The sequence below is a fragment of the Bos mutus genome, chromosome 16 (assembly GCF_027580195.1).
Source record: "Bos mutus isolate GX-2022 chromosome 16, NWIPB_WYAK_1.1, whole genome shotgun sequence".
Taxonomy (NCBI): Eukaryota; Metazoa; Chordata; class Mammalia; order Artiodactyla; family Bovidae; genus Bos; species Bos mutus.
The window spans coordinates 57494747-57509344 of record NC_091632.1 but is presented as its reverse complement, the minus strand read 5'-3'; the positions used below and the strand labels follow the sequence as shown (position 1 = coordinate 57509344).

Below are 14598 nucleotides of genomic sequence, written 5' to 3'. Positions count from 1 at the left end.
GGGGAGCACTAATGATCCTTGGGTGGCACTGTGACTGAGCCCCTGACTCCACTCAGATAAGGTAACATCCTATGTCTCAAATTTCTTTACTTGATTTCTAAGCATTCTTTTGGATTTTCAATTCTAACCTTCACAAATAAATATTAAGGAAAATAAGACCAACTTCATGATAGAATGTTTAAACCTCAGCTTCCTCTCAATTATTTTGTTACCAAGTGAGAGTGAGATTTTGTTGCTGTTGTTGTAGAGATGATCTTCGTTACATATTAAGCAATAATTTCATATTTCAACTATTCCAAAATACTACTGGGCAAAAAAGACTAGTTGGAATTTTACTTTATACCATATTTTACTTCTTAAAAATCAAATACAAAAATTGAACAGAAGAAAACAGGTATGTTAACTCCATGATGACTATTAACCTAATTAAAATGACTCAATCTTCACAATTTTCATAGATTTATCTGACGCTTAAGTAATTGTTAATGGAGATGCCAAGTAGCTTACCCAACCCTATCTTCAAAGAAAGCATTGCTCATTCCACAAATTTCAGCCACAAAGTAAATCATGTGGGTTCTTCCCCAATATCCTGGGAAACAAAAAGTCACTTTCATCCCTCCCTTCTGGCCCATCTCTCAACAGTATCTGCTTGTGCTCTGCTAGACTTCTGTGATTTGATGACAGAAGGATCACAGGAAACCTAAAGAGGTCACAGCACTGAGCAATAAAACCGCTCACAACGGTAGTGTTAAAACCGTTCATAATTTTCCATTAATGAAATCTCACCAAAACTAACTGGTAATAATATCTGTGCAGTACAAACACTGAAATAAACCCAGTGGTACCATCTAAATTTTTATGCTGTACTGATTTTTTTTTTTGTTTTGGTAAAATAGTTCTGGGAGTAAAAATGAGACAATGACTAAAGCTTGAATTATTTTTAAAAGCTTGATTAAAGAGTCTTTGTCAGCACAGCAGTTGAAATCTCTTCATCACTCACAATAAAAATACTTGTTAAGTGACAAAATTTACATAACCCTTTAGAAAGAAACAAGCTAAGGCAAACTGCCTTTTATGGCATACAATCCAAGAAATAAATTTACTAACAGTGAACAACAATTCAATAAACCCATCTGTAAATTAATATAGAACAGTATTTTCCAGTTTTCACAAAACAGTATTTTTGGACACACAATTGCCATGCCTCAAAAAAAAAAAAAAAAAAAAAAAAGTAAGAAAGATATATCAGAAATGTAAAACCAGGAAAGTTAAATATAATGTCCTAACTTTCTCCTCCACTTTTTTCTTCCCCGTTGCTCTACAATGGGATGCTGGAGACATTCCAAATATTGAAGCTCATCAGTCAGTCAGTCAGTCAGTTCAGCACTCAGTCGTGTCTGAGTCTTTGTGACCCCATGGACTGCAGCACGCCAGGCCTCCCTGTCCATCACCAACTCCTGGAGCTTGCTCAAACTCACATCCATCAAGTCGGTGATGCCATCCAACCATCTCATCCTGTCGTCCCCTTCTCCTCCCACATTCAATCTTTCCCAGCATCAGATTCTTTTCAAATCAGTCAGTTCTTCCCATCAGGTGGCCAAAGTATTGGAGTTTCAGCTTCAGCATCAGTGCTTTCAATGAATATTCAGGACTGATTTCCTTTAGGGTGGACTGGTTGGATCTCCTTGCAGTCCAAGGGATTCTCAAGAGTCTTCTCCAACATCACAGTTCAAAAGCATCAATTCTTCAGCACTCAGCTTTCTTTATAATCCAACTCTCACATCCATACATGACTACTGGAAAAACCATAGCTTTACCTAGATGGACCTTTGTTGGCAAAGTAATGTCTCTGCTTTTTAATATGCTGTCTAGATTGCTCATTGCTTTTCTTCCAAGGAAAAAATGTCTTTTGATTTCATGGCTGCAGGCACCATCTGCAGTCATTTTGGTGCCCAAGAAAATCAAGTCTCTCACTGTTTCCATTGTTTCCCCATCTATTTGCCATGAAGTGATGGGACTGGATGCCATGATCTTACTTTTCTAAATGCTGAGTTTTAAGCCAACTTCTTCATTCTCCTCTTTCACTTTCATCAAAAGGCTCTTTAGTTCTTCTTCACTTTCTGCCATAAGGGTGGTGGTGTAATCATACCCTCATAGTTAATTGAATAGCTATTCACCTCTAAATGAACATATCAAAGTAGCCAAGAAAAGACCAAAAATGCAAACACTAGTTGATGTTTTATAATGAAGATGAAAAGACATCTTCAAAATGAGATTAAGGATACAAATCTGACACTCAACAAAACAAGAAGCACATAAAGAAATCAAGATTAAATGGAACAAGATAAGACACGGTAAGAGCTGAGATGTTATTGGAGATATTAGAGCCATTCAGGTTATGTATCAAGCTGTAAAGACACAAGTTAGCCCCAGACAGCCCTGGAGTTCTAGCAGGCATCCAGTCCTCAGAGAAGCCACATTATGCAAGGCCCAGCCAGAAAAGAGAATGGCACTGTCCAGTGGGGCCTTACTGACCAAGTCAAATCTTTCCATTCCTTCCACACACCTCACTAGAGACACACATCCTACGGTATAATAAAAAAATACTTGGTCTTTGTCTGGTTCCTGGAACAGAACTCCTAAACCCCTTGGCATCTCCCAAGCAGTATCTTTGTAAGCTAATAAGATGACTAACTCTAGGCTTCTGATGGGGGCTGTGCACCAGAAGTAGCAAGCCATGATCAGAGGGTAGAAATTTTCAGTCCTGGTCCTTCCCCACCTCTGAGGAGGGGAAAAGTACCAAAGATTGGTCTCACTCACCATCACGTCTCCATGATGAAATCTCCATAAAACACCCAAAGCAGCTCACATGGAGGTGCTGGTTGGATGGCATGCCTGGAGAGAGCATGGAAGAAGCCCTCTTATACCTTGCCCTATGCGCCTCTTTCATCAGGCCGAGTTGTATCCTTTATGACAAATCAGGAATGGTAAGTAAAACACTTTCTGAGCTCTGGGAGTCATTCTAACAAATAACTGGGCCTGAAGGGGAGTCGTGGGAACCCCTGAATTTGTAGGCCGTGGGCATAAGTAGGGGGGTAACCCAAGTATCTGACTAGCAGTGCCCACTAAAAACTGTTACCTGCCATCTGGTTCTACAAGAATGAAGCCACTAGCCACTGCAGTCGCTGACCTTCAATACACCCTGAAAGGAGTTTGGGGCGGAGATCAGGAATGAGGCACTCTGTGCTCTGGGAAAAACTGGCAGAACAGGCCTTCAGATGTGCCCGATTTCTTGCACCTTCTCATATCTAGAAAAGCACTAAAATCATTAACGGAGACATCTGCTCCTCGTGACTAGCAGCAACCTTCTCGTGACTAGCAGCAAGCCTCTGAGAAAACCTGTGCTTGATCGATCCTCCTTCACCAAAATCTCATATATACTGACCTCCCCCTTATCTCTTCAGAACAGTTCCTCAGAGCTTTCTGAGAGGCTGTTTTCTGGGCTACAGTTCTCATTTGGCCCAGTAAAACTTAACTCACTACTGTCACACTGCATTTTTTTTCCCCCAGTCAACAGCAGTTAGGTCTAAAGTGGGGCAGTCTTGTGGGAATGAGCCCTTAACCTACAAATTTCAGAGAGTCAGTGTTTGTATTCAGCTGAATTGCTGGACACCCAGCTTGTATCAAAAAATAAGAAAACTCATTGTTGACCTGAGAAGAAAACCACCCAATATATCAACTCCAATTACAGGTGTGCACAAATAAGCTAGTGGTACCCAATTTTGGATTTCACAGACTCATGAACTTCAAAAACCAACTATATGAATCAATACAGAATAGGTCAACAATATTTTGACCTACTTGACAGGCAGGACATTTCAGAAGAGGGGAGGGAACCACCATAACTTACTAAAATGAAGATAGTTTGGAACTTAAAAATCTCAAAATAAATACAATGTAATATACTGTAAGTATAATAACTAGCTTTCTATACAATTTTCTACACTGTCCACTTTTTTTTTTTTTTTTTTCATTTCTCCCCAGCCCAGTGAAATACTGATATTATAAGCCTGCTTTACAAGTATGACTATATGACTGGCCCACTTAGAGGTTCTTCTGGTAGGAATTTCCCACTTTAGCTAGGAGAATTTTTAGATGAGAAAATCAATGAGAGAATTTCTGAAATTATAAAACTTTGCAAATTCAGTATGTGCAGTTTTTCAGGGAAAAGTAATTTGGAAGGAAAAGATTTAAGAATCACAGCTACTGAAGAGTCAAAAAGGCAGGAAAAAAAATTAAAGAAAATGAAGGCCTAAACAAGCACAGCAAAAAAGACAAAAATTTTATAATCTTTACACTTATTATTCTACAAGCCTCAAAATGAACACCTAGTCAAAGTCTTCAACACTCTGAATCAGTAAAGGAAGGATACAAAAGATTAAATTAATTACAGCTGTACTTCTGTGACGATCAGGCACTAAAATTAGTTATCAATAAAAATTTCATTTTACGACCAAATGCAATTGGCATATGTAATTGGTTATACTTCATCTTCCTGATGTTAATTTTGGCTTTTTAAAAAAAATTGATATATGGCCATAGGAGGCTAGAAACAGCTTGCTTTTTTCTAAAGTATAAAAACCATGACACTACAATCAAATTTTGTGGCTTTGTCAAAATTTGTTTCTGAATGTACTCAAATTTCCTGAACAGATATATATGATGATAGAAAAAGGTTGGCCTGATTCTATTTTTATAGGTACCCATGAATGAAATGGTTCCTGGTATTTAAGCAGACTAAGGATCCCTTGGCTCCTGTATATGCTATTTATTGAAGTTACAATAAATACAGCCAACTCTTTGAAAATAGTGACTTACTTTCAAAGTAATCATTACCTGTCAAAGCATGAATCTGCAGTGCCTAGGCACATAGAGCCACTATTTATTTAAATTCTTATTCAGTACATAATTTCATTTAACAAAAGTCTACTCAAGACCTGGACCAAATACCATTCCTTCTGTTAAGTCTTTCTGGAGCCTTCAAAGTCAGATTCAACTGTTACCTCCTCTGAGTTCCCATAGTATTCATTCATTTTTCCATAAGGAGGACTCTCTGAAGAGGTAATATTTGAGATGGGATTTTACCCAAGTGCACTGGAAAGCCAGTAGAGGGCTTTAAGCAGAACATGACTTATAGTTTTAAAAGATGATTCCAGTTTCTACAAAGAGAAGAGATTCGGGAAGGTGGCATGGAAGTCAAGAACACAAGCATGAAGACTAGTGTGAGAAGTGTATTTATGATGAGATTTGGTCTAGATTAAAGGAGAGGGAAGGGTGTGGGATATATATGTCAGAAGCACAGGAGATAAAATTTGCCAACAGGAAAGATGAGAGAGCTGACTCATTGGAAAAGACCCTCATGCTGGGAAAGATCGAAGGCAGGAGGAGAAGGGGACAACAGAGGATGAGATGGTTGGATGGCATCACCAACTCAACGGACATGAGTTTGAGCAGGCTCCAGGAGTTGGTGATGGACAGGGAAGCCTGGGGTGCTGCGGTCCATGGGGTCAAGAACAGTTGGACATGACTGAGTGACTGAACTGAACTGAACTGAAGATGAAAGAGAAGGGAAAGGAAGAAGACAAAGACAAGAGAACAATTATGTCACCTAGCATTTTACTGATATTTCCAAAGTAATGACATGCTACAAAGGATGTAGCATAGAAGTCATGACCCCAATTTATTTTTACATACATATAAAAATGTCATCATCTTTGAAAAAGGAGAATGTCATTCAAATGACAGAGCCTAATTTGCAGTAAATTATCAAGGTCTGTATCATAACCTCTATTATGCTACCAACCACTTAGAGAATCTATCCTAAGAGAATTGGCATCTTGTCTGTTATGATACTGAGTCATTCTGTGAATCAAGATGTCAGTTATTCAGAAGATAAAACATTAAGAAAGAAACTACACAAAAAAGTTGGAAATTTTTAAAGACAGTATTTCCATCTTATTCTCTGATGTCAATTTTTTTACTCAAGCTTGCAATTTTATAACATTTCAAGCATTAAAGAGGGTTAAACACAATGTTAAGATCTCAATTCAAGTCCACGATTATTTTTCATATCTACATTCCATGGCCTCCTAGAGTTTCAGAAGACTATGTACTGAAATCAGGAATAAAAAACATGTATTTTCTTCAAATAGGAAAGTAAACAATAAAGAGCATGCCCTGTATTGTGTTAAGCACGAGAGGAGTCACACACAGAAGACTTTTCCTCAGTTCACCACTCTGGACTCTAGCTGTCTTACAAACCTAGAGGTCACGCCAGAACTGTCCCTGCTCTTGACCTTGCCAGGTGCTCTGTCACTGAGGCCTGTCAGTTCTACTTCCTGAATTCAGTAGTTCCCTTTGCTCACAGTGCTCACAAGTTTTAATCTGGGCCCTCCCTAGCTTCTCATCTGGATTATTTCAGATATCTCCTAACCGGTATCCTTGACTGCAATTTTACTCCTTCCTCCCAATGCTTCCAGCGGGAAAATTTTTCTAAATCAGATCTCAAGACATCACTCTTCTGCTTGCTGCTGCTGCTGCTAAGTCGCTTCAGTCATGTCCAACTCTGTGTGACCCCAGAGACGGCAGCCCACCAGGCTCCCTGTCCCTGGGATTCTTTCATGCATTTCTCCAATGCATGAAAGTGAAAAGTGAAAGAAAGTGAAGTCATTCAGTCGAGTCTGACTCTTAGCGACCCCATGGACTGCAGCCCACCAGGCTCCTCCACCCATGGGATTTTCCAGGCAAGAGTACTGGAGTGGGTTGCCATTGCCTTCTCCGACTCTTTTGCTTAAGACACTCCAAAGACTCATTTCAGGATAAACTGTGGCTTCAGGGGTCTGGTGTGATCTGGCTTCTTTCTCAACATTTATACTTTCTTTCAAACACTGACAGCATGATACATGTGTCAGTGTATAATGTAAATGTTCTAGCATCCTGCTGCACACAGTGTTCACTACAGCAGTAACAATTACACCATACCTATCCACATGTCCACGCCTTTGCACACGCCCTGCACCTAAACTACCTGCTACATAACATTTTCTCCTCCCAAACACCTCCTCCCTAATACTGACTGTTCTCCAAGATTTAGACACAAGTTATACACAAGTATCATATACTCCTGAAAGTTTTTCCTCTCCTGCTCAATACAGGGCCTCCCTTTCTGTGCTCTCACAATACACATGCTTATCATCTCTACAACATTATATTAAACCCCTGAAGGGTTGGCATTATATCTTTTTATCTCTCCAAAGTAAGATTTGTTGAAGTAATGAGTTAGAAAGTAGTGAGCAATATTAATTGTATAAGGTAAACATCTATAAGCTTTGAGTAAAAGCCCCAAAACATGCCAGTGAAAGCTCTTTTCTGACTTCGAGTACCTAAATGGATAATCTCAGACCCTCTCCTTTCCATCTGTAATACATACCATAAGCACTCAAGACCCTGAGCTCTGAGCCAGTAGACTACTCTAATCCCCCTGCACTCTTCTGCTCCCAGCAGTTAGGCTGTGTACTTAGCAAGAGTCAGCTGTGTTTGTGACCAAATGTACTCATACCAATTATACTGTAATTATGCAATTTAAATACTCTATAAATGGATACCATGTGAATATATAGAAATTCTATGAAAATTAAGTTTCTATCAAGATGAGTCACTAAAAAATTGTGAGATATACATAAAAGACAAGGCAGAATGCTATATTCAGAACACTCTGCATATATCTTAAGTTCTCTCTCCACTTCAAAGAAACTGAAGCTGAAATTTTGAAGATAAAACAGAGGCATGCTTTAGCGAAGAAAAATAATGTAGACTTCTCATCACCTAACACTAAAAGTTTTACAAAAACAAAGGTCACCGGTGGCCCTGATCCCTACAGGTCCTCAGGAACAGTCAGCCAGGCACTGCTACACCTCTCAGATAGGCTAAGGTCTGCGGCCCCAGCCCCTTTCCCCATAAGAATAAGGGTGTAGAGTCTCAGGGGGGAATGAGACAGGCTGGGACCTGGGATCCTTCTCTGCAGTGCTGCAATGCTTGCACCTGGACAAACCTCTCCTCTAGCAACAAAATACAAGGGAACTATATGGGACTAAAAATAACTGCATGCATATGCAGTCGGCACAAATTCTGGACAAAAGATACAAAGAGACCAAAAAACCCAACTGCCTCTTTTGAAGAGCCTGGAGCAAAAGCAGGGTACTGAGAATGCCCCCGCACACAACACTACCAGAGTGGGCAGAACACTGGGCCGCCCCTCCAGCCCGAACCCCACACACCCCTACCCTCAAGCCATCTAAGGAACAAGCTCACCCCCAACTCAACAAGCGAGTGAGCAGGCAAGGGAGCTTATTTGTCCTCACTCCCCTACTATAATAGGGCCCCAGTAAAGCCTTGCTTGGAAAACAAAACAAAGGTCACAGAATTAACACATACATTATAAAGGAGATTAAACGTTCAAGGGCACATGTCATTTTTAAGGATACCAAACTTGAGGTCAATTAACCAATCAGTACAGATCACAATACAAGGGCTTCTTACGATAGGGTACATTTATGAAATACTAACTAGCTTTTCTCCTTTCATATTCCATTCATAAATAAAACACCTGCTAAGAATGGAGGGATGCTACTTGCTAATAACAATTAGGTGCTGCTGTCATGGCTCACCGACTGAGGGGTAAGGGAAGAACACTGTGAATACCACTGACAAATAGCAGATACAAACAATGGCAGCAAACACTTTCTACAAGGCAAGAAAACCATCTGTGAGGCGGCAGTTCCAAAGACACAGAAAGGCAACATTTCCAGTAAAGGCCACACAGCTGTAAACCATTCATCTTTCTAAGAGATACTAAAAGGTTTTTGTAAAAAGTGAAAATATCAATGTCACTACTTAATTCTTTCTTTCCATAACAGCTATATTCATGTACCAAGTACAAATGCAATCTAACGAATAAGAGATCCACAGTCACCACAGAAAATAACCTATGTATCTAAAGCAAAATATACTGCTTTAGAAAACATTTCAGCCAATCTGTTGGGTTATCCCACAGGATGACAAAAACCTCTTAAAGGAGAAATTAATCGTTAAACAATATACAGAAGAAGCATCTAAAAGGAGGCACCTGCATGTTCAGAAGTAAGAGTGATCTTTTAAAAAAAAATCTTTATGGTACTATTTGACTTTAATTATGAATACCGCTGACTCAAGCATAGAATGTGCAGAACTCTGTAAATGTGACTTGGCCAACAAAAAGGACCTGCCTCTGCCCACAATATACCTGGAGAGAGGGGAATAATAGAACGAAAACGTGACAATTTTGGTATTCTTAGAACCACAAGAGAGAGGAGAAATCTAGGATGGAATTTATCAGTTTGCAAAGAGGAAAGAAAATGAAATCACACTGCTGCTGCTGCCAAGTCGCTTCAGTCGTGTCTGACTCTGTGCGACCCCAGAGACGGCAGCCCACCAGGCTCCCCCGTCCCTGGGATTCTCCAGGCAAGAACACTGGAGTGGGTTGCCATTTCCTTCTCCAGTGCATGAAAGTGTAAAGTGAAAGTGAAGTCGCTCAGTCGTGTCCGACACTGGGTAGGAAGTAAAAAGAGAATTAAGAAACTAATAAAATCTTGGCTGGAAAACTGCCTCTGCATGCAACTGGTGGCAGGGTACTAGAGGAACCTTGGTCTACTGCTGAGAAGCCCAGGTAAATCAGGCCCCTCCTGCCTATCCTGTGATACAGAAGACTAGGCAACAAAAAAAAGGCAAACATTATTTTTAAAAAATCATGTACAGCTGTTTCAGGAGACTGCAGTCTACAAGAATCCACAGGTAAATATTTTTGGAATTTGTTTCAAAGTAATGCTTAACTGCAACACAAAAACCATAACAAAAATCAATGAGGGAAAATGTGTTAATTTTTTTACTATCTACAGTCTTCAGTATGGATGGACATACCCCCAGTTATAGTCAAAAAGAATCCAAATCTCCTTATATTAATAAAGACCTAAAACCCAGAGACAAGTGACTGTAACTAATTACTGAGTCAATGTGATGATAATACTGTTACTACTAATAATAACAAATACTAATATGAACATAATACTTAAGAAGGGCCACACACTGTTCAGCGTGCTTTGTCTATATTATTTCACTTATTTATTCAACAACTTTATTTGGGAGATACTTGTTAATATTCCCAGTCTACAGATGGGGAACAGAGACAGAGAAGTGTGGTGTGCTTAGTCTCTCAGTCGTGTCCAGCTTTTTGCAACCCCATGGACTATAGCCCGCCAGGCTCCTCTGTCCATGGGGCTTCTCCAGGCAAGAATACTGGAGTGGGTTGCCATGCTTTCATCCAAGGGATCTTCCCAACCCAGGAATTGAACCCAGGTCTCTCGCACTGCAGGAGGATTCTTTATGGGTTCTTTACCATCTGAGCCACCAGGGAAGCCCAAATTAATTTAAAGAACTTATTGTAGGAAGCAACAGAAATGGAACTCAAAGCAGCCAGTCTGCTTCAGAGTTTGGACTTATGACCACTCAAATAAGAGAGCTAAAGTCTACCTAACTACCGATTATATTAGCTCAACAAAATTAATTCCTCAGAAGTTATTATTTCTGCATTATCTTCATGTTATATTTAATTTGAAGCTAAGGGGAGGGAATTTATATATTTGCTGAAATTGATGTTCCTGTAGAAATAAACAAGGATTCTTTTGAAGATTTCACGAGAGAAAACTATACCTTATACTATTACAAAAACATATCTGGGGGGCTTCCCATGTGGCTCGGTGGTAAAGAATCTGCCTGCCAGGGTTTGATCCCTGGGTCGGGAAGATCCTCTGGAGAATGGAATGGTAACCCACTCCAGTATCCTGCCAGGAGAATCCCATGGATAGAGGAACCTAGTGGGCTACAGTCCATGGGGTTACGAAGAGTCAGACACGACTCAGGAAACTGAGCACACACACATGACAATGCTTGGTTTGGAAAAGCCCTAAACAACCATCTCTGGGTTTTCTTTAAAAAAGCAAAACATATCTAAGGCTATCACAGAGCTTCCCTTGTCACTCAGTCGGTAAAGCATCTGCCTGCAATGCAGGAGACCCGAATTTGATTCCTGAGTTGGGTAGATCCCCTGGAGAAGGAAATGGCAACCCACTCCAGTATTCTTGCCTGGAGAATCCCATGGACAGAGGAGCCTGGCGAGCTGCAGTCCATGGGGTCACAGAGTTTTTAAAAGATAGCAGTACAAAACACATGCGTAAAATAAATCTTTCAGGGAAACTTCCCTTCAAATTGAACCTCAATGTTCTTCTAAGAATTCATGAAGACAAAAATCCGTGGGGAGCATTGTAGGCATCAAATTAGACACACACAACACACATGCACACAAATGGAGAATATAACATGATTTTCTAAAACAAGTCATATGGTAGAATAGCACCCACCATCCCATGATGTTACTCTGATTTTGTTACTACACGATGTAAGAATTTAACATTATAGGAGTACGTGAACTTTAAAATATACTAGCCGATGAGGAATATAGCTCTCATTTTTCAAAAAATGAATAGGCAAAATGAAATAATACAAGAAATGTTAATGATTTTCATCCAAGTTAGTAAAGTACTGACTAGAAAGTTAAGATAAAATTTCAGTCTAAAACTACAGGAAAAAAAAAAAAAGATTCAAGTAAATGAAAACAAAGAGAGGGTTGCATATGAATACAGATGGAACTAGGACTAGGTGTAACACTATAATTATTTACTAAAGTCTCCTCAACTAAATTGGGATGGTAAGGCCTTGCTTTACTAATATATTTACATTAGCTGGTATTTAGCCCCTACTTTTAGGAGCTCACTAAACTTCTGCTGAGTCAAAGACTTCGTACAGAATGAAGTGATAATTTTAAAAAAAGTACAGGATAAAAAAGCTCCATTTTATGGCTGAGTTCTAGACAGTTACAAGTGCCAGAAATCTCACCTTTCAATGAGTGGCTGATTTACTGTCTGACTCCCCTAAAATTGGACAGATCTGAATTATAATCTAAATCCAAAATTACTGTAGAAATGTGAATGGTCAGCAGACCCAGTGACATATGGTGTGTGGTTTATTTTCTAAAATACCATAAACATCAGCATCTTAAATTACACTAAGTGTACGCATATTGTTAATTATTCTTTAAACCAGTCATTAAAACAAGATGAAACTTTTATGAAAAGGTTTTCTTCTGGTGAGACTTTTAATGAAAACTCTGTATGAAAAGTTCAGTCTTTCACAAAAAGATGTGTTAACACCACTTGTAACTAGGCAAAGTTAATGAAACAATTACTTGGGTACCTAGTATTTGTATTTTTTAACTAGTAGAAATCTCTCTTGTCTTCTGCTACAGATGTCTTTTCAATCAAAAAACTTAAAGCTAATTGCTCTCTGTGCCCACCTGTACTGGACAGCTTCTGAGATAGCCCACCCCCAAAGCAGAGACTTAAACAGACGTCTGTACATCAATACTCACAGCAGCACTCTTCAGCCAAAAGGTGGAACCACCCCAATGTTCATCAATGGATGAATGGATAAATAAAGTGTGGTATATACAAACATATTCCTCAGATGCAGAAAAAAATCCTGACACGTGGATTTTACATATATACATGCAACCCGCTCCAGTATTCTTGTCTGGAAAATCCCACGGACAGAGGAGCCCAATGGGCGACAGCCCATAGGGCTGCACGGAGTTGCACAGAGTTGGACATGACTGAAGCAACTTAGCACCACACTGCACATACATCCTATATATGTAACATGATATACATGTATACAATGGTATATATCATCCATATATAGTATGGATGAACCCTGATGACATGAGGCTAAGCTAAATAAGCCAGACACAAAAGGATAAATACTGTACGATTCCACTTATACAGAGTACCTACAGTGGTCAAACTACTAGAGACAGAAGGTAGAATGGTGGTGTCCAGGAGCTGTGGAGAGGGAAGGAGGGGGAGTAACTATTTAATGGATAGTTTTAAAATGCTGGGAAGATCAAACAGTTCTCGAGATGCCTGGTGGTGACAGTTACACAAGAATGTGACTGTACTTAAGACCACTGAACTGTGCACACTAAACATGGTTAGAATACATAAAACTTGGTATTATGTATACTTTACCATAACTAAAAATACATAATAGCTTTAAATATTAAGAAATGTGAAAACATTTTTTAAAAAAGTATTTTTGTCTTTCAAGGAATAAAACTTTATTTATTAATCCCAGTCATATTTAGTTAAAGGTTGTACCTTAACAAAAATCTTAAAATTTTTATATTAATACAGAAAACACAAATAATGACATTGTCTAGAATTAATCCAACATGTTATAATGTATATTTAACATTTTCTTATGTCCTGTTATTTAAGATGCTTTGCTACTCATTCTTCTTTCTGTAAGACATTTCTTTGGGCTGTACTAACAACCATTAGCTTCCTAGTTATAAACTTTGGTTTACAATTTCCCCCAGCTGTATGTTTCTGGCTCCCATTACAAGAACAATTACAAGAAATAATTTGCATTTTTTTTCCTCCTCCCAACCACACAAAAAAAGATGGCTCCCAATGACCACCACCACCTGGTACTCATGCCTGCAAGCACTGAATTCAACCATAATTATGTGAGCGAGTATAGAAGCCCCCTCCCCTCATGATGACTTCTGTTAAGACTACAGCCCTGGCCAACATGTTGACAGCAATTGTTGAGAAACCCTGAGCCAGGGGACCTATGTGCTGTGCTTAGTTGCTCAGTCATGTCCAACTCTTTGCGACCCCATGGACTGGGGCCCCCCAGGCTCCTCTGTCCATGGGGATTCTCCAGGCAAGAATACTGGAGTGGCGTGCCATGCCCTCTTCCAGGGGATCTTCCCAACCCAGGGATTGAACCCAGGTCTCCTGTATTGCAGGCAGATTCTTTACCATCTGAGCCACCAGGGAAGCAGGGGATCTGTACTCTGTCTAATCCACAGAAACCACGTGATAATGAATGAGTACTGTTTTGAACTACTAAGTATTGCTGTAATTTTACTGTGTTGCCATAAATAACTAATATGCCACCGCCCCACCCCTTCTTGCCTGTCCCCCAAGATCTTAAACTTCTTTTTCCCCCATTATTTAAGTTCCAGGTATACAACATAATAATTCAGTATTTGTATATATTGCAAAATGATCACCACAGTTAAGTCCATCACCACAGTTACAGTTATTTTGCTTGTGATGAGAACTTTTAAAGGTCTCTCTCACCAACATGCAAATATACAATATAGTATTTTATGTAAACTTAAAAGTCAAAACAATCTCAGATTTCACATCCCCCAAAGAACTCAGCACATAATATTCATACACATACGGCTCATATACTGTATCTACCCACTCATCTGTTTTTTAACTGACCTTAAGTTTTCAAGCATCAATTCTCAGTGAATGAGCAAAGCTATTAAACTTTCATTCATAGCTTGATAGCTCACAAAAGTAAGTACATTTATAA

The 14598-nt window shown here is 39.3% G+C and overlaps 1 protein-coding gene across 7 annotated transcripts in view; it reads right to left on the bottom strand.

Moving 5' to 3' along the window:
- ENAH (ENAH actin regulator) overlaps positions 1-14598 on the bottom strand; it is a 157638-nt gene that overhangs the window by 77425 nt on the left and 65615 nt on the right. The gene's annotated exons all lie outside the window — the stretch shown is intronic.